Source organism: Chiloscyllium plagiosum, unplaced genomic scaffold (genome assembly GCF_037043375.1).
Source record: "Chiloscyllium plagiosum isolate Xiang-an unplaced genomic scaffold, Cpla_swu_hap1 HiC_scaffold_7, whole genome shotgun sequence".
Taxonomy (NCBI): domain Eukaryota; kingdom Metazoa; phylum Chordata; class Chondrichthyes; order Orectolobiformes; family Hemiscylliidae; genus Chiloscyllium; species Chiloscyllium plagiosum.
Genome location: NW_028270145.1, coordinates 72,457,174 through 72,478,689, shown reverse-complemented (window position 1 = coordinate 72,478,689; position 21,516 = coordinate 72,457,174). Strand labels below are relative to the sequence as shown.

Genomic DNA, 21,516 nt, shown 5'->3' with positions numbered 1-21,516 from the left:
GTACAAACTGACAAAGTTCCTTTTTCAGTCTTTTGTCTGATTAAAGTCTGCTGAGCTTGGGTAAGTAATTATTGGGTTGCAGAGTTAACCTTTTGAGCAAATCAATGGAGTTTGCAGTTTTGATGTTGTCTTTTAATGCAAATGGGAAGAGTGTGGGCATTGGCTGAGAGAATTGTACTGAGCTGTAATTCTGACAGTAAGTTGTTAGATTGTAATAAGACCATAAGAAACAGGAGTAGGCCATTCAGCCCTGGGAGCCTGCTGTGTGATTTAGTAGGATTGTGGCAGATTGACTCCGGCCCTTTCCTCGTAACACTTGATTTCCTTTAGTGATCAAGAATCTATCTTACTCGGCCTTAAATATACACAAGGACTCTGCCCACACAGCTGTCTGTGGCATGGAGTTCCAAGAACTTCCAGCCCCTAAGAGAAGAAAATCCACCTCCTCTCAGTCGTAAATTGGTACCTCTTTATTCTGAGACTATTCTGTCTGGTCATAGACTCTTCCATGAGGTGAAACTTCCTCTCAGCATTTACCCTGTCAGGCTCCTTTGGAAACCAATACGTTTCAATGAGATCATTCTTCTGAACTCCAGTGAGTAGAGCACCGACCTGTTTAGCCTTTGCTCATAAGATAGTCCCTCCATACCAAGGGTCATCTTAGTGAATGTTCTCTGAGCTGCCTCCAATGAAATGAAATCTCCCTTTAAATAAGACGACTAAATCCATCAGTATTCCAGATATGATCTCACTAGCACCTTGTACAGTTGTAGGTAGACTTCCCCCTTCTTTTATATTTGGAAACCATAATCTAATCAAGCAGTGTGGCTTCATGAAAGGGAAATTATGTTTGCTAATTTATTAGAGTTGTTTTTTAAGGAAGTCTCAATCAGAGTAGATAGAGGGGAACTGGTAGATGCACTATATTAGGACCTCTAGAGGTGTTCAACAAGATATCTCACAAAAAGTTACGTTGTAAGATAAGAGCCCACAGTATTGGAGGTAGTCTGTCAGCATGATAGTGAATTGGCTCATGGGCAGGAAATAGCAAATGGGGATAAGGGGTTCTTTTTCAAGTTGAAGAGAGAGGTCAAAATGAACACCTTAGAAAATGAATCTGGAGAGAGTGTTGTGGGGAATTAGGAAATTGTGGGAGGAGTTAAACAGATATTTTGCATCACTCTTTAAAGTGGAAGATACTTTGAAAATTCCATTCATACTAAAGAATACAGAGAGGAATTATTACCTTTTTGGTTCTGCTTTCTAATTTAGTAGAGATCATATTCCGTCAGCAGAATCTCTTTCCTCTTTCTACTGATATTGTTGGTACTTGCGAGGACCACGAAATCTGGAACTTTTCCCTCCCAGCCCAAATTCCTCTGCAGCCCAGATGAGATATCCTGAACCCGGTCACCAGGCCGGCAACACAGCTTTTAGGGCGCTCAATCCTGGCCAGAGAGAACACTGTCTATTTCTCTTACTGTACTATCCCTGACTACGACTGCATTTCTACCCCCACCCAATTGAAAGGCTCCCTGTACCATGGTGCTTGGTCAGTTTGCTCAGTCTCCCTAAAGCTGCTGCTATCATCCACGAAGGGAGCAAAAGTCTCAAACCGTTTAGACAAGCTCAAGGGCTGAGGCTCCTTCAACACTACACCCTGTATACCTCTACCTGCCTCCCTTGTAGTCATATCCACCTACCCCTGGCCCTGACATAATTCATGATAGCTAATCTAAGGAGTGTGACTATGTTTTGAAACATAGTGTCTCGGTAACTCTTCCCTCTCCCTAATATGTTGCAGTGTTCAACTCTCAGACTCCAGGTCAACAACTCTGAACTGGAGTTCCTCAAGCAGCCTGCACTTGCTACCAATGTTGTCACTATGAACCACAATGGGGTCCACCAGCTCCCACACCATACAGGTACAGCACATCACCTGACCCTGCATCTCTATTTTATTTGCATCTCCATTGTATTTACTTGGTTCTTAATTTTTTTAAAAAAAAAGAAACCTCCTGGTCGTTCAGTTTGTAACCTGTAAGTTTTTCCTTAATTACCTTCAATCTGAAAGTAACCTCTAAATAGATAGTCAAAGTAGCAGCTGTTACCGAACACTGTCCTTACGGCTTTCAGATGATGTCACTTTGTTTTGTGCTGGGTCCTTGATCCTGGGCTCCAATTAATCCCGTTTCAAAAATAAATCTACAAACAATGAACCAGAAAAAACAAGCAAAACGCACATCTTCAGCTCTGCACTGAATTCCCATCTGATCCAAAATCTCTGGACTATATCCTCACATGGGCTGTGTCTCACTCTCAATGTGATCTCTCCTTCCTGGTCGTGCAAAGCTTTCTGATGGCTTGTTGAATAAACTGCTGTTGCCCATTGTATCTCTGCATAAACTAGAAGCATAGAATCCCTACAGTGCAGAAGCAGGCCATTCGGCCCATTGAGCCTGCGCTGCCCCCCCTGAAGAGTATCCACCCAGCACACCTCCTATCCCTGTAACCCTGTTTTTCCCATAGTTAACCCACCTAACCTGCACATCTCTGAACACTACGGGGCAATTTAGCATGGCCAATCTATCTAACTTGCATATCTTTGGACTGTGGGAGGAAACCAGAGCGCCTGGAGCAACATCGCCATGTGGGAGAAGTTGTAGTGAGACTGGACCTTAACATGAACCGCTGGAATGAAATGAAAGTTACAAAGTGGGAAACAACATTTTTAATTGTATAAACTAAATTAAGTGGGTTGTTTCATCAGCAGGATACCATTGCCTGTTATGTTTCATGAAATACAGAGGCTTGACTACCAGACAAAAAGCATTAAATGCCCCAGGAGAAGAAAGATGACTAAGCGACATTTCAACACCAGAGCCAACAAGAGTGTTGAAGAGGCCATTTGTTGATTTTTGTTTTGGTAAATAGCCAGTTAAGAAATGTCTATCATATATTTTTGGTTTATAGTTTTGTAAAATTCCCCCCCATGACTAAAGTACTGACTTTCCCCACTTCTCATGCCCTTCTCCCTCATGTAGAATCATCAAACTGTTACAGCACAGAAGCAGACCAGTCAGCCCATTATGATCATACCAGGTTTCTGTAAGAGCAACTCAGCTAGCCCAACATCACTGCCTTTTCTCCATAGTCTGCAAAGCTCTTCTTCTGTACAATTATATAATTCCCTTTTGAAAGCCACTGTTACCACCACGCTCTCAGGCAGTGCTTTGTGGATCTGGCCACTCACTGTGGAAAGACCTTTCCTCAGCTCACCTCTGGTATTTAGAGCTCACCTGTAGTTTATGTGCCAGTAACCTTATGTCAGTGTCATATGATCCTCAACCCTGCCACCAATGTGAACAGTTTCTCCCTGTCTACTCTGTGCAAATCCTTGTGATTTAGAACACCCCTACATTTAACCACAACCCACAACTTCCCTCCTCCAAGGGGAATGGACCCTAGTTTTGCCAATCTGTCTCCAGCTGAGACCAAAACAGTGAGGTTCACGAATGTACATCATTGCTTTTGTACTGTGCTTGTATTTTCAATGCCTGTAATCACATTAGTACTTATTAACAGGACTGTAACATTGTGGTTCTCCGGGCATAATGGTGCAGGACTTATGGAAATATGCAGTGTCAAGATGCTGACTTGTGGCAGACTCCTCCTGTTTGACTATGTCTAAGCTGTATATGAGTTGGTCCCCTCATGAGTAAATTGTCATAGATATCCAGAGAATTGGCTGTTCATGTTGCTGTTGGTGCTTGGGGGGGAAAGTTATCCAACTGCACCACCATCCGACTTCCTCTTGACGTATTGGATTTTGCACGTTTGGTGTAGATGCTGTTTATTTTGCTGAACCAAATTTCTTTCTTGCATATGGGCCTGTGGTTGCCGTGTTTTCCCAAGAGAGGTGGTCTGCAATGCTGAAGTTTGTATGGTTCTTTTTGTTAGGGTGATCTTATCACTTGTGCTGACTGCCATAAATGCTGTTTGCTCAGTGATAGTTCCACGTCGAAAAATTATTTGGAACCTTTGTAATTGCCCATGTGGAAGACATGACCTCTTCATCTAAAATACCTTTTTCCTCTTATCTCAATTTTGGACGTTATGTTTGCTTACTAAATATGAATTAAGTAAACTAAGAACTGCAAAGCTTATGATTAGATTAGATTCCCTATAGTATGGGAACAGGCCCTTTGGCTCAATAAGTCCACACCAGCCCTCCGAAGAGTAACCCACCCAGACCCACTTCCCTAACCCTACACTCACCCCTGATTAATGCACCTAACACTGTGGGCAATTTAGCATGGCCAAATCATCTGACCTGTACATCTTTGGATTGTGGGAGGAAACCGGAGCACCCGAGGAAACCCACGCAGACACGGGGACAATGTGCAATCTCCACACAGACAATTGCCTGAGGCTGGAATCAAACCCAGGTCCCTGGCGCTGTGAGGTAGAAGTGCTAACCACTGAGCCACCATGCCGCCCAATTCAATTTATGTTTGAATAAATTGAGGAAGAGCTGGTTCTTTTGCAGTTAAGAATTGATCTGAAAATGTTGTGTGAATGGAAAGTGAATACATACGATAATATTGCTATGATTTTAAAGCACATAGTGACAAATGTAGTGGTTTTATTTCGAGTTATGGAGATTTTGTAGTTAAGTGATGTGCTTATCAAAAATAAGCAAAAAAAAGTCTTCCTGTTATCAAGTAACCAGAACATAAATTGCAAAAGAAGTGGTTCATTCAGTTTCGTTCCTTGTATTAGTGTTGGAAAAGAAAGTACTGATTATTATACCTTCTGCTTCCTGCAGTTCATCCTGTAGTTGGTACATACTGCTGCTACTGTATATTGGTGGAGGAGGAAATGAATTTTTGTGGATGATCAATCAAATGGGCTGCTTTGTCCTGGAAGGTGTCAAGCTTCTTGAGTATTTTTGGAACACTCATTCAGGCAAGTGGGGAGTACTTAATCACGAAGGACAAAGTATATGACTGCTAGTGGAGACATTGGTTGAAAAATTCCAGAACTCTTTGAGGATTCCAGAGAATCGGAAGTGCAATAGTGTAACAGCCCTGTTCAAGAAGGGAGGGAGTCAGAAATCAGGAAACTAGGCCAGTTAGCCTAACTTCTGTCGCTGGCAAAATGCTGAAGCCCATTGTTATGGAAAAGTTAGCAGGACATTTAACAAAACAGCGCAATTCAACGGAGTCAGTATGGTTTAGTGAAGGGAAAGTCATGTTCGATAAATTTGGTAGAGTTCTTTGTGGATATAACAAGCAGAGGAGAACTGATGGATGTAATGTATTTGGAATTCCAGTACGCATTTGAAAAGGTATCTTACAAAAGGTTATTTCACAAGACAGGGATAATGTATTAATATGGATTGGGAATTGGTTAACACACCGAGTCAGGATTATGAGTCTTTTTCAGATTGAAAAGACGGAACTACTGGAGTGCCACAAGAGTCTGTCCTTTTTATCACCTACGTTAATGACTTGGAGCATGACAGTATGTGTAATGTATCCTCTTATTCTGGTAATAGCAAATTAGGTGGGAAGGCATGTTGTGATGAAGACATATAAGATTTCTACAGTGGATATAGATAGGTTGAGTGAGTTGGCAAAAACATGATAGAGTTTAATGTAGGAAATTGCGAGGTCATGAACTTTGGTAGGAAGAATCTAAAGGCAGACTATTATTTCAATGGAGAGAGACTCCAAAAAGGTGCAGCACATTGGGATCTAGGTGTTCTTGCGCATGAAACACAAAATGTTAGCGTACAGGCGTATCAAGTAATTAAAGTGCAATTTTAGCTTTTTATTGTGAGGGAATTGGAGTTTAAAAATAATGAAGCCTTGTTACAGCTGCACAGGGTGTTGGTGAGGGGGCATCTGATTTTAGAATAGACCAGGTCATTCTGTTATAACTTGGGTTTCATCAACGCAAATTTACTGTAATGCGATTGACAAATTGTGGGGCACTGTTTCAACAGTGCAAACTTTTTAAAATGTGTGTTGGCTGTAATGTGATTATGGCACCAACACTTTAAGCATTGTTTCTAAAGCACATTTTTTTCTATAACGGGGTTGCATAAAAACACACCCATCACAAGAACAGTTATAGAAGAACTGACTGTATTGGTATTGTAGACAGTTCAAAAGATATTCACAAAGCTTATTCCTACGATGAAGGACTTGACTAAAGAATGGCTAAACAGGAACTCTTTATTCATTAGAGTTTAGAAGAATGAGGGCTGATCATATTGAAACACGCAGGATTCTGAGGGTTTTTGACAGAATGGCTGTTTAGAAGATGTTCCCACTCGTGGGGAACCTTGAATTAGCAGACATAGTTGCAGAATATGGGGCATTTATTTAAAGCTGAGATGTGAATTTCTTCTCCCAGAGGGTCTCAAATTCTTCTGTGAAGGCTGGGTCTGTGGAAGTATTTAAAAATGTGGATGGCTTTTTGAAATATGAAGGTGTTGAAGGTAATGAACAGTTGATACAAAAGCAGAGTTGAGACCTGTAGCAGATCAGCCATGATCTCATAGGATGGCATGGATGTCTTGAGGGGCTGAATGGCCTACTTCTGCTATCACTTTCTTGGGTCGAATCCCTACAGTGTGGAAACAGGCCATTTGACCCAGCAAGTCCACATTGACCCTCCGAAGGGTATCCCACCCATTCCCCTATTCTATTACTCTATATTTCCCCTGAATGATGCACCTAACCTACTCATCCCTGGACAGTATGGACAATACAGCATGGCCAATTCACCTGACCTACTAATCTTTGGACTGTGGGAAGAAACCGGAGCATCCGGAAGAAACCCACCCAGACACAGGGAGTATGTGCAAACACCATACAGATAGTTGCCCAAGGCAGGAATCGAACCCGGGCTTCTTGCGCTGTGAGGTAGCAGTGCTAACCACTGAGCCACCATGTTGCCCCAAAAGGGTGGCTGTGGAGGGTTGCGCTTTCACTGGAAAGTCAGGAGTGAGTTATTTGCTACAGGATTCCTAGCCTCTCACCTGCTCCTGTAACCACAGTATTTATATTGGTAATCCAGTTCAGTTTCTTGTAATTAGTAATCCCTAAGATGTTGTTATTGCATTCTTCTGTCTGCACTGGATTTCAAATTGCTGGCAAAGATATAACTATGGACTTTTGTATTTTGGCATTTGTTAAAAAAACAAAGGAATTAAAATGAAAGCCAACACAACAATCACCAAATTACTCGCTCACTGAATGAATTTAAATGAATTCAAGGCTTTTTTTTTGGTAATTTACCTGGAATAATGAGCAGAAGGCACGACCCTTCCTTTTCCCCAACTCTGTCTCTGATCATAAAGCTTTCCTGGTATCTTAGTGGGTAATTCCCCAGTGTGATGCGAATCAGCAAGATCTTGGGATGGTTCACAATAACCAATCTCTGAGCGAGTTTTGAGAAGATTTGTAGCTCAGGTTGAGGTTCTGGATATAAGTTTACTCGATGCGCTGGAAGGTTCATTTCCAGACGTTTTGTCACCCTACATGTAACATCTTCAGCGGGCCTCTGGGAGAAGCACTGCTGATAATTCCTGCTTTCTATTTATATGTTTGGGTTTCTTTGGGTTGGTGATATCATTTCCTATTGTGACATCATTTCCTATGGTGTTTTCCTGTAGATGCTGGTTTGAAGTTCCCCATTGGCTGTCGCTCTACTATGACATCTAGGAATGGCAGTTTGTTGTTGTTTTCCTCCTCTTTAGTGAATTTTATGCCAGTAAGGGTATTATTGATGGTCATGAAGTTTCCTCTAATTTGCTTCATTTAGTGATGACAAAGGTGTCATTCATGTAGCGGACCCAAACAACATGTACGTACAAAATATCGAACTACAGAAGCAATCATCCCAACACCCACAAACGAAGCTGCAGCAGAACATTATTTCAACGAGGCAACACACACTGCAGCACAGAGGAACTACGCAGAGCAGAGGAAAATCACCTATGCGGTGTATTCAAAAAGAATGTGTACCCAATGAACACAGTCCGCTGATTTCTCAACAACAAATCCAAACAAGCAGACAAAACACATCCAGAAACCCTAGCCATTCCCCTACATCAAAGACATCTTGGAAATGACTGCCAGACTACTCAGACCCTGTGGCATCGTGGTAGCCCACAAACCTATCAATACGCTTAAACAGCAGCTAATGAACTTGAAAGACCCTATACAGACAACAAGCAAAAACTAATGTCATTTACAAAATACCTTGCAAGAACTGTAACAAACTCTACACTGGACAGAAAACTAGCTACCAGGATACATGAACATCAACTAGCCACAAAACGACATGACCCTCTCTCACTAATATCCTTACATACAAATAAGGAAGGACACCACTTTGACTGGGCCAACACATCCATCCTAAGACAAGCCAAACAGAGACACACACGAGAATTCCGAGAAGCATGGCATTCCAACCGGAACTCCATTAACAAACACATTGAGTTAGACCCCCATCTACCAGCCCCTAAGAAAAAGAACAGGAAATGAAACGACATCACCGCAGAAAATGACATCACCAACCCAAACAAACCCAAACATATATATAGAAAGCAGGAATTATCAGCAGTGCTTCGCCCAGAGGTCCACTGAAGATGTTACCTAGTAGGGTGACGAAATGATCCTTCCAGCTCAGCGAACAAACCTACATCCAGAACCAATCTCGGCACTGATGAAGTCCATACTTACCCTTGGATAAAGGCTGACAAATATCAAAACTTTCACCAGCGTTTCTTCAAAATTTTGATTTTTGTGCACAACCTGTTCACCTCAATGCACATTATCTTCTAAGCAGTCTGTAGGATCCCTCTTACGTTATGCTTACCTTAGAAGAAACATTGGCTGCCTGTTATTATTTGTTAAACTCAATTGCAGAGTAAGTGTCAAATGAGGACAGGAATAGGTTCATTGTGCTTTTGCCAAGGGAGAAGAAACAACCAGTTATTAATTATTGCCTAAGCAGGTCATGATGCTTTTAAGTTACCAGTTGCAATATATTTATCTACCCTACAGATTGTCCCATCCTTTTGTGAGCTAGTCGAATTGGTAATAAAGATGTTCTGATTAAAAACAACACAACTAAATGAAATACAAGTGCAGTAAACTCTGGCTGATGAGTAATACTGATAACCAGAATGGTGGGATTTCTATGAGATTTCTATGGTCTGTTTAATGATGTTTGGTATTCCATTTGAGCACTGTATAAAAAGGGTCCCCGTGCATCTAAAGTGCTGTCTCCATTATTAACTTGATACTTCTAAAATAAAATCATAATAATACCTCTTTAAAATGTGTGAATGGATTACTTGTACATCATAACTGGACCATAATGATGATTATTGTATTCATGTCACTTTTATATTTGTGTCTTACTCTTCTTACTTTTTGTTGAAGTATTGCTATGCTTCCATCGCTGGGATATTTATAAAGAACTGTAGTTCAAAGCTAGTTGCAAAGCATCTTAACAACCTGAGATTGGGAAATAAAAATGGAAAACTTTCTAATGGTTGAGAAAAAAATGATTTTCTGAGGCAATTGATATCTAGTATCATGACAAATTAGTAAAATCTTTCCAACCTGACTTTGGAATGTTAACTCATGGCACTTGGTAGCAATATTGAGAATATGACACTAGCCGTCTCTAATTTTAACTCCAAAATAATGAGCTTTTAATAGAATCTGTTTTGAAACATTTTATGTTAATAATTTGGGCTTAACTACTTTGTTTTGTAATTTGTAATGGTAGGCAAGAACAAAAACTAGAAAATGTCAGAGATTTATGGGTTTATCAGCATTCCTTAAGTGGAGGGGGAAGGTCTGATAATTGGATGTGCAGCCTTTCAAGTGAAGGCTGAGAGAAAATGGTATTTTAGTCAATGAGGGGAAAAGAGGAGGGAGGAGGCATGCCAACGTAATTAATTGTTGAAGAGAAAGGCTTAACATGTTTATGTAAACTGTATAACTAGACAAAAGATCACTGTCATTAAAATGGATTATCAGTAAAATGATGCAGGCATAACAGAATAAGGAGGGATGAAAAGATCACAAAGTTCCATATACAATAAAAACATAGAAAAAAAAATCCACAGATTTGACATATTAAACATGAAATACAAGTAAGGCATAATGAAAACACTAATCTCTGAGAGAGAGTGAGTGAATCTGCGTTTGTCTTCATTCAGTGCTCTGCTCTGACAAAGGGTCTCCAACACATGGAACGTCAATCCACATCCTCACTATGTGTCTTCGCTTTAATGCTCAAACAGTTTCACTCCTTTCTCTTTATCCTGAATATAGCACTGTCCATTTTGTGGAGTGAGGAGAAAACACTTGCATTAATATAATAACTTTTTTGGATGGTGAAAATATGGTAAGGTGTATTGACATTTCCACTGCAGGCTGTTCTGTGTCTTTTATGTCCCTCAAACAATAATGGAGTGAAAAATAGTAACTATGTATTGGAATAGTTATCACTGAACAGGAAATGCTGGCTCAGACAGGAGGACATTGTGGTGTTTGGTATCTATATTTTATGACCAAAGCATCTTTCACATTGACCTGAAATTGTGATAGTGTAGCATTCTTTGGTTTTGCACAGGGATGCTTGCTTGACATATGTAAATGGGACTTCGGTTGCTTGAATTTGTAATTAAGTGAGAGGTAAGCAATGCCTACTGTGTTAAGATGGGTGTTTCAGTGGCATTGTGGAATGTACAGTTGATGCTGGATTGATATCCCAAATATTTCATTTGGCTGCTTTTGGAATCAAGAAGAATTTCTTGGAAGTAATAACTTCAATACTGGAATAGATTCCATGACAGTGTGAGTTTATATCTTGAGTTTTACATTTGACCAAGTGTCCACAAACTTTCTGGATAGTCACTATAACTGTATTAATAGTTAAAACCTCATTTTTGTTTGAAAGCCCCTTATTAAGTAATCTATCATGACTTAAGTCGATCTGCGAGGTACAATAACTTGTCTAAGCAGTTGTGTTCAGTAATGATCAAAATTGTTTTACTAATGTGACCTTGCACACTTTCATTTGTAAATTCAGCCCTGTAAATGTAAATCCCCTAAGCAGCCTTGAGATACACCTGCAACCTTGCAATTGCCCACAAATACCTTTTACTGAATTTTATAAATGTAAGGTTAAATTTCAGGTGAGTATTTTAGTTTTTATCTTGTTAGCTCTCAGTGCAGGATGAATGTTTACGATAATATTTGTGGATGGATCTCATGTTTTTGTCATAACTGCTTTCTTTATTGTGAGGGGGAAAATAAGACTGTCTTGGGTTTCAAACTTAACACTAAATCTCCTGGTGGTAACCTGCAGCAACCTTATTTGTCAAACTAATTTTCACCTGTTCATTGCTAAATATTTGTGTTAATCTCATTTCTTGTCTGCACTATTTAATGGCCTGCCATCCAGTACGGATTTCATTAACTCTAAAAGCGATGAGACGTTTCTACCCCATTCTGACTTTTCTGTAGGAAATGTTTTCCAATTTTGTTGCCATGCTGGACCTTGATCTTCTATGCTTCATGGCAATTCCCAAGTTCTGGGCTGTCCAGAAGGCAAACCACAAACTGCAGAATGGGGAAGCCCTTTGTAGCCAGAGCCAGACCTCCATCTCTGTCACTCAGCTTCGCACCTGGAAGCTGTTGGATAAAACAGGCTGCAGAGTGAGGAAGTGTTGGGAAGAGAGACCACACTAATTGTCCATGTAGTTGTGTACCTTTGACTTCACTGCCAGCGACAAAGTAGGTAGCTTCATGTATCAGAGAATATGACTGATATAAGGAGGTATTTTCAGTTGTTTTGAATCAATACCGTTTAAATTTTGGGGTTGCAATATTCACAGCCCCACTTGTCCATCCCAGTTTCCAACTCCTTGCTCCCTACCTTCAGCTCGCTGCCCTGCTCCATCACTGTTCCCCAAGCGGGCTGGTGAGTGGAGTGAAGGCTAGAGCACCGAGCACTGGCAACTAGAGTGGAAATTACATGTATGGAGCAAGTGCTCCTTAGAAGTATAACCACCAGTGGCACCACTTATATGCCTGTGGGTGCAGTGAGTGTTGAACTCCGGTTCCAGGCACACATTGATGACATCAATAGCACAGACTTCCTGTCCAAGTATAGTTGAGGAGATACAACAGTTGGAATCCATGTTTGTCAGAGGGAAGTGTTTACAGTATCTCCTCATTCAGAGCAACATCAGCATGTTTACCAGTCTAACGTAGCATACCCCTTCACTATTTAAGTTTGTCAGACATGCTCATCACTTCCTGACTTATCCTCCTTTTGCCTCACAAACAGCTTCCCTCACTTTAGATTTTCCACCAGGAGGTAGCATTTTAAGAACTACAAATAAAGTATCCTCCTTCATACAAATTTCCAATTGATCCAATATTGATATAATTAATTTCGAAGGCAGAAAGATGACCTGACAGCGGCAATTTGTATGCTTCATTTTGGAATATGAGCTTTTAATTGCTTAATGAATCCTTTTTATTCAATCATGGAATGTTGGCATCATTGGCTAAGGATATTAGTGAACTAGATTCTTGTTTTACATCAATTGATAGTGGTTACATGGTCCATTAAAGCAGCTTCTCTTTGAATTCAAATTTCACCAGTTTAAAATATTGTATTACTTAATAATTAGAATCATAGAATCCCTACAGTTCATAAAGAGGTAATTCTACCCATTGACTCTGTGCTGACCCTCCCCACCCTACGCCTGCATTTCCCATAGCTCATCCACCTAGCATGTATATCCCTGGCCACTACGTCACAATTTAGCAATGAATTAAGCAATGTGAAAAACCAAGGAATATGGCCATTTATTCCTTCATGTAATTATTTCAGATGTAAAGACGCCAGAACAATGTGCAAATAGTGAGGAATGAAGATGATTGCCAACTAATGTGTAATGACGTTGCACAATTGCCATCTAATGCAAACTAATCTAAGATAGTACAGGCTAGTGAGTTTTGAGAAGATTTGTAGCTCAGCGAGCAAACTTACATCCATGGTACAGGCTCTTTCTAAAGAAATTTTACCTTTCATCAATAAAAACGTGAAATGTTGAAAATACCCAGCAGATTAGGCAACATCTGTGAAAAGAAAAAGAGAACATGTAGTAGTCCTCTCCACAGATGCTGCCTGACCTGCTGAGTATGTCCAGTATTTTTAACAGCTTGTGGAGCATCCATTTGGTGTAAATAAAATTATTCAAATGTTTCTTAGATTCTTTTCGAAAACCGTGAAATGGCACAAGTGACTAATTTCTGATTACTCTGTTATGCCGATAGGACTTAACAGACTCGATTGATTATCGTTCTGAGGCACAATGGAAGAAAGTTCACATTACATCACAATGGTATGCAAGATTTTGTTTTGTTAAATATTTTCTATGAATTAGCGAATTGAAAGAATGCTTTTTTATTTAAGTTATGAATTACAAATTATTTTACAATACATATGTGAATGTTTTCAAATGTTAAAACTCAATAAGCAGTAGTTACCTTTACCCCTAGACACCATTCTCCACTGGCCCTCTTCCCCCTACATGCAACCTCCTCCTGACATACTTAGGCACTTTGACCTGATAGCTGTTCTTCAGATATAAGTTTAGGGGATGAATGTCAGCTGGCTGTTGCATTATGAAGCATATAAATGCTTTAAAACAAATGCAAGTTTTCCAGGCTTGGTATTGGAAAATCATCTTTAGTGTCGTATTCGAATTGATCAAGGAATAGGATGGTTGAGAGAGCTGCTCGATGAGAAGACGAAAGTGCAGGGAGAAACTGATTTTAGGCAAGATAGCCAGGGTGAGTGCACAGGCCAAGTTTGAAGTTAAAGCCTTGGTTCAAGGGCGAAGTGGCTAGACATAAAGAGTAGGAGGAAGACTTAGTGATGGGAAGGAATTGGAGTTGCAGATGGCCAAGGGTGAGAAAATGGTGAACTTTAAGTTCAACATGGCACCACACTGGGACTACACAGTAAGGTATCAAGTCTAAACAGTGTAATGCTACCTGATGTGCTGAGCATTTTTAGCCTTTTTGTTTATATCCCAAGCCACGGGCACGGGTGCTTCCCTCGTGTTCTCAGACTATTAGGCTTTGCAATTTGACAGGAATCTGACATTAAGTTACTGTCACCTTTACACTGAGGTCTTACAGCAATCATTTTTAAAAAAATCAGTTCTATATTGGAAGGATGCTAATGTGAGGTCATCAAAGAGAAAAAAACATGTTTTAGACATCAGCACTGATATTTTGCATAGAGCACACAATTTGCTAAAAACAAATATTTTTGAAGTATCATATTTGAGTTTTTACAGGTAAAAGGAACTTTGGCTTTTTTGATTTCTGTGTTAATACCATTGTGAAAATTGTGTAAGTTTTCAAATAATGTTTTTCTTCACTGGCTGCAGTGCACTCATTGATCATTTGGGCTGTGGTTTACAGAACTGATGATGCTTTAGGAACCCACAGTAACGTAACACATCTCAGAATGTGTTAACTTGGTTTGCAAAAAGGTGAGAAAATATTGCAACATTGTGTTCAATTAATGTAGCTATACATATGATACTTGGAATTCCTGACTACCTAAATACTTGTTTGTTTTTAGTAGTTATCCGGATTTGAATACTTTAAACATTTTTGGTTGTTTTTGTGTGCTTCTGTTAAAATTGTTATCAATAACTTATGGTATTAACTATGATGGTTGATAGTTGAATAAGAACTTGACATGAGAGAAGGAGGAAAATTATGTTTTGGAACTAAAGAATTTTTGTTTTGTTCTTATGCTCCAAGTTCCCTGTTCAGGATCCATTGCTTGTTTGGGGCTCTCTTACAGGAAAAGCCTTTGGTCTGAAGCAGCATCATACCAGACTCAAAACGTTAACTCTGTTTTTCTGTCCACAGATGCTGCCAGACTTATTGAGTTTCTCCATCATTCTCTGTGTTTGCTTGGACTCTTTATTGGATTCCATGGATGACAAGCTGGAGATAGTACAGGCTAGTGAGTTTTGAGAAAATTTGTAGCTCAGCGAGCAAACTTACATCCATGGTACAGGCTCTTTCTAAAGAAATTCTGGGTTCTGAACTCAGCAGCTGTGATTGAGATACATACTGATTGCTGCTTTACAATAATTCTGAGCACATAACCCATACTTCTGTCCAAACTTTTGCATCTACCTGTCCGTAATGTGCAACAGTTCAACGATGTTGTGCAGAAGGCCAGTGGAATTTTGAACACCTGAGAACCGAAACTTGTATTCTGTTTATAAAAGATCAAATACAGAGTTAACAGTTTTATTTTTTGGAGCTGTATTGAGCAGTGGGAAATTGCTGAGTCTTCTAGCATTCAAATTAGTTTTCTCTGCCTTGCTACAAATTCTGGGTAATCCAAGATGGAGGACGGGAAGAATTTCTGGCTGTAAGAGCTGCTTTTTTTGAGGTATTTTAGGTGTTGGAGGTGATTTCCTCAAATTCCAGGAGCAGCAATTACTCTTTTATATGCTGTTTCATTGTTTTGGAAATTTGGAAAACAAAAGTCAAAACAACAGCAGTTTAAAAGGGAGAAGAGCAGACAAAGGAAGCACATGGTGAGGACAGTGCAGGAGAGAGAGAGAGAACTTGTACAGTTACCGCCTTTGCTGTTTGAATTCGTGTATCGCTGGACATTGGAGTGCATCTGGGAAAATTCAACAAACAGTGAAATTCACAACTAATCTTGGAGGAACTGTTGGGCAAAGTTTACAGCACAGAATCCGATAAGTTGATTGTTGTTTTAAATCTGTCCCAAGAGAAAGGCTGCAGTAGTGAGTATAGTGGATTCTTTCTTGATTATATGTTTTTGGAGATAAGTCTCTTGATTAAACTTAAAATATAAACCATTGCTATTAATTTAACCTGGGGCAGTGTTTGTAGCGAAATAAGACGGTGTTATTTTCTGGGTCTGTAGATTGTGAAGGAGCAAAAATGGCCTCTGCAGTGATATGTACTTCTTATCAGATGTGGGAGTTTAAAGCGAGTTTAGGGGTTACTGCGGATTATATCTGCCATAAACGCTGTTGGATTCGAATCTTATCAGATCGAGTGGATCAGCTGGAGAGACAGATAGAAGCGATGAGGAATTTGCAACAGCAACAGCATATGGTGAATGGCAGTTATAGGAAAGGGGGGAAGTCTCAGATACAGTCACATAGATGGGTTAACTCCAGGAAGGGTAAGAGAGGTCGGCACCTAGGGCTGGAGTCTTTTGTGGATAAACCCATTTCAAACAGGTACGCTGTTTTGGAAAATATAGGGGGTGATGGATTCTCAGGGGAACGTAGCACAAACAGCCAGGTTTCTGGTATTGAGACTGGTTCTAATGCAATGAGGGGTACGTCGGCTTCCAAGCGATCAATTGTGTTAGGGGATTCTGTAGTCAGAGGTACAGACAGACGTTTCTGTGGCCAGCAGAAAAAAAGCAGAATGGTGTGTTGTTTCCCTGGTGCCAGGATCAAGGATGCCTCAAATAGGGTGCAGAATGTTCTCACGGGGAGAGGGGCCAGCAGGAGGTCATTGTCCACATTGGAACCAACGACCTTGGAAGGGAAAAGGTTGAGACTCTGAAGGGAGATTACAGAGAGTTGGGCAGAAATTTAAAAAGGAGGTCCTCAAGGGTAGTAATATCTGGATTACTCCCAGTGCTACGAGCAAGTGAGGGCAGAAATAGGAGGATAGAGCAGATGAATGCATGGCTGAGGAGCTGGTGTATGGGAGAAGGATTCACATTTTTGGATCATTGGAATCTCTTTTGGGGTAGAAGTGACTTGTACAGGAAGTACGGATTGCACCTAAATTGGAAGGGGACTAATATATTGGCAGGGAAATTTGCTAGAACTGCTTAGTAGGATTTAAACTAATAAGGTGGGGGGGGTGGGGGTGGGACCCAGGGAGATAATGGGGAAAGAGCTCGATCTGAGATGGGCACAGCTGAGAACAGAAGTGAGTCAAACAGTCAGGGCAGGCAGGGACAAGGTAGGACTAATAAATTAAACTGCATTTATTTGAATGCAAGGGGCCTAACAGGGAAGGCAGATGAACTCAGGGCATGATTAGGAACATGGGACTGGGATATCATAGCAATTATGGAAACATGGCTCAGGGATGGGCAGGACTGGCAGCTGAATGTTCCAGGATACAAATGCTACAGGAAGGATAGATAGGGAGACAAAAGAGGAGAGGGAGTGGCATTTTTGATAAGGGATAGTATTACAGCTGTGCTGAGGGAGGATATTCCCGGAAATACATCCAGGGAAGTTATTTGGGTGGAACTGAGAAATAAGAAAGGGATGATCACCTTATTGGGATTGTATTATAGACCCCCCAATAGTCAGAGAAAAATTGAGAAACAAACTTGTAAGGAGATCTCAGCTATCTGTAAGAATAATAGGGTAGTTATGGTAGGGGATTTTAATATTCCAAACTTTGACTGGGACTGCCATAGTGTTAAGGGTTTAGATGGAGAGGAATTTCTTAAGTGTGTACAAGACAATTTTCTGATTCAGTATGTGGATGTACCTACTAGAGAAGGTGCAAAACTTGACCTACTCTTGGGAAATAAGGCAGGGCAGGTGACTGAGGTGTCAATGCGGAAGCACTTTGGGGCCAGCGACAATAATTCTATTAGTTTTTAAATAGTGATGGAAAAGGATAGACCAGATCTAAAAGTTGAAGTCCTAAATTGGAGAAAGGCCAATTTTGATGGTATTAGGCAAGAACTTTCGAAAGCTGATTGGAGGCAGATGTTCGCAGGGAAAGGGATGGATGGAAAATGGGAAGCCTTCAGAATTGAGATAACGAAAATCCAGAGAAAGTATATTCCTGTTAGGGTGAAAGGGAAGGCTGGTAGGTATAGGGAATGCTGGATGACTAAAGAAATTGAGGGTTTGGTTAATAGAAAGAAGGAAGCATATGTCAGGTATAGACAGGCTAGATCGAGTGAATCCTTAGAATAGTATAAAGAAAGTAGGAGTATACTTAAGAGGGAAATCCGGAGGGCAAAACGGGGACATGAGATAGCTTTGGCAAATAGAATTAAGGAGAATCCAAAGGGTTTTTACAAATATATTAAGGACAAAAGGGTAACTAGGGAGAGAATAGGGCTCCTCAGAGATCAGCAAGGTGGCCTTTGTGTGGAGCTACAGAAAATGGGGGAGATACTAAATGAATATTTTGCATCAGTATTTACTGTGGAAAAGGATATGGAAGATATAGACTGTAGGGAAATAGATGGTGACATCTTGCAAAATGTCCAGATTACAGAGGAGGAAGTGCTGGATGTCTTGAAACGGTTAAAGGTGGATAAATCCCCAGGACCTGATCAGGTGTACCCGAGAACTCTGTGGGAAGCCAGAGAAGTGATTGCTGGGCCTCTTGCTGAGATATTTGTATCATCGATAGTCACAGGTGAGGTGCCGGAAGACTGGAGGTTGGCAAATGTGATGCCACTGTTTAAGAAGGGCGGTATAGACAAGCCAGGGAACTATAGACCGGTGAGCCTGACCTCGGTGGTGGGCAAGTTGTTGGAGAGAATCCTGAGGGACAGGATGTACATGTATTTGGAAAGGCAAGGACTGATTCGGGATAGTCAACATGGCTTTGTGTGTGGGAAATCATGTCTCACAAACTTGATTGAGTTTTTTTGAAGAAGTAACAAAGAAGATTGATGAGGGCAGAGCAGTAGATGTGATCTATATGGACTTCAGTAAGGCGTTCGATAAGGTTCCCCATGGGAGACTGATTAGCAAGCTTAGAACTCATGGAATACAGGGAGAACTAGCCATTTGGATACAGAACTGGTTCAAAGGTAGAAGACAGAGGGTGGTGGTGGAGGGTTGTTTTTCAGACTGGAGACCTGTGACAAGTGGAGTACCACAATGATTGGTGCTGGGCCCTCTACCTTTTTCTCATTTACATAAATGATTTGGATGCGAGCATAAGAGATACAGTTAGTAAGTTTGCAGATGACACCAAAATTGGAGGTGTAGTGGACAGTGAAGAGGGTTACCTCAGATTACAACAGGATCTGGACCAGATGGGCCAAGGGCTGAGAAGTGGCAGATGGAGTTTAATTCAGATAAATGCAAGGTGCTGCATTTTGGGAAAGCAAATCTTAGCAGGACTTGTACACTTAATGGTAAGGTCCTAGGGAGTGTTGCTGAACAAAGAGACCTTGGAGTACAGGTTCATAGCTCCTTGAAAGTGGAGTCACAGGTAGATAGGATAGTGAAGAAGGCGTTCCTTTATTGGTCAGAGTATTGAGTACAGGAGTTGGGAGGTCATGTTGCGGCTGTACAGGACATTGGTTAGGCCACTGTTGGAATATTGCGTGCAATTCTTGTCTCCTTCCTATCAGAAAGATGCTGTGAAATTTTAAAGGGTTCAAAAAAGATTTACAAGCTGTTGCCAGGGTTGGAGGATCTGAGCTACAGGGAGAGGCTGAACAGGCTGAGGTTGTTTTCCCTGGAGCGTCAGAGGCTGAGGGTGACCTTTATAGAGGTTTACAAAATTATGAGGTGCATGAATAGGATAAATAGGCAAAGTCTTTTCCCTGGGGTCGGGGAGTCCAGAACTCAAGGGCATAGGTTTATGGGGAGAGGGGAAAGATATAATAGGGACCTAAGGGGCAACTTTTTCACACAGAAGGTGGTACGTGTACGGAATGAGCTGCCAGAGGGTGTGGTGGAGGCTGGTACAATTGCAACATTTAAGAGGCATTTGGATGGGTATATGAATAGGAAGGGTTTGGAGGGATATGGGCCAGGTGCTGGCAGGTGGGACTAGATTGGGTTGGGATATCTGATCAGCATGGACAGGTTGGACCGAAGGGTCTGTTTCTATGACTCTGAGTGCCATTGTCAGATGTGTGAAACTTGCTTTAGTATTACAGTTACTTGTAGCTGTATGCTGTAATTTCATCTATAATTTAAAAAACTTACAGAATGAAATTTACCAAGCAGGTTATTCATTAAAATTGTGTTCTTCATAAATGTTAATTTTTGGACCACAGATGAATTGAATTAACTTTGTCACATGTACTCACATGAGTACAATGAAAAGTTTGCGAGTCAACACTTAAGGCACCATCTTAGGTGCAAAGATACCTTGGAAATTGAGTTTGAACAATAGGTACACATTTTTTGACGTTTAGAGTTGCTTAGATGCTTGCTGCGGAGTTTTGTGGGTCACGTATATACGTTAGTTTAATGCTGCCCATTAAGTTGCGTTTATCTTGGCACCTGATTCTGACAGTTCTTAGTATTCTAAATGGAATTTGTTCACCAATAAGATAGTCACACTAAAACTATCCCTTTGTAATTATTTGCTGTCAAGAAATTTATATAAAGCCATATATGTTGGTGACTAAGAAATACTAGTGTGAATGAAGTACATGTACCTGAATATTTTGAATGTACAAATAGACTTGAATTGCATGTGGCTGATCTTATCTGGTTACAATACTCTTGATTTGTACTGACTGCTGGTTACATTTGCATAACGGTGTTCATGTAATATAATATCTAGTGCTGCTTTAAAGGGAAATTGTGAATACTGAACAGACCGTGGGAACAACCTTCAGAGGAGTGACCAAAAATTTGCTAAAAGAGGTAAAGTTTGAGGAGAGATGGAAGATGTAGAAAGCTGAATAGACTTATCTCATTAAGAATAATGAGCTGAAAGACACAATTGTTCAAAGCTTCTTTTAGCACAAATAACATGTTATATTTGTTCAACTATGAAAGCCAATTTTTGCTGGAGAATGCCCAGGAAGTAGTACTGAGAGAACGGACCCATCTAGGGCATGAGTAATCAACTGTACCTCTGGTATATCGCTTTAATGGTAGAGTGGGGTGAGAGGGGGAAGCACAGTGAGAGGAGGTTATAAGATAATAGATAGATCTCGTAATGCTGATTGAACATAGAAGAATACAGTGCAGTACAGGCCCTTCGGCCCTCGATGTTGCGCTGATCCAAGCCCACCTAACCTACACTAGCCCACTATCCTCCATATGCCTATCCAATGCCCGCTTAAATGCCCATAATGAGGGACAGTCCACCACTGCTACTGGCAGGGCATTCCATGAACTTACGACTCGCTGAGTAAAGAACCTACCCCTAACATCTGTCCTATACCTACCCCCCCTTAACTTAAAGCTATGCCCCCTTGTAATAGCTGACTCCATACATGGAAAAAGATTCTCACTGTCAACCCTATCTAAACCCCTAATCATCTTGTACACCTCTATCAAGTCACCCCTAAACCTTCTTTTCTCCAATGAAAACAACCCCAAGTGCCTCAGCCTTTCCTCATACGATCTTCCCACCATACCAGGCAACATCCTGGTAAACCTCCTCTGCACCCGTGCCAGTGCCTCCACAT

At 40.8% G+C, this 21,516-nt stretch overlaps 1 protein-coding gene across 4 annotated transcripts in view; it reads left to right on the top strand.

Moving 5' to 3' along the window:
• znf148 (zinc finger protein 148) overlaps nucleotides 1-21,516 on the top strand; it is a 67,221-nt gene that overhangs the window by 5,862 nt on the left and 39,843 nt on the right. The window contains exons 1-3 of one of the 4 annotated variants that reach the window (XM_087989174.1): nucleotides 1,855-1,925; nucleotides 13,389-13,456; nucleotides 14,513-14,617. The gene's annotated coding sequence lies outside the window, so the exon portion shown is untranslated. Of the gene's footprint in view, nucleotides 1-1,854; nucleotides 1,926-13,388; nucleotides 13,457-14,512; nucleotides 14,618-21,516 lie in introns of those variants that run through there. The other 3 variants (XM_087989175.1, XM_043693961.2, XM_043693962.2) reach the window with 3 other exon arrangements.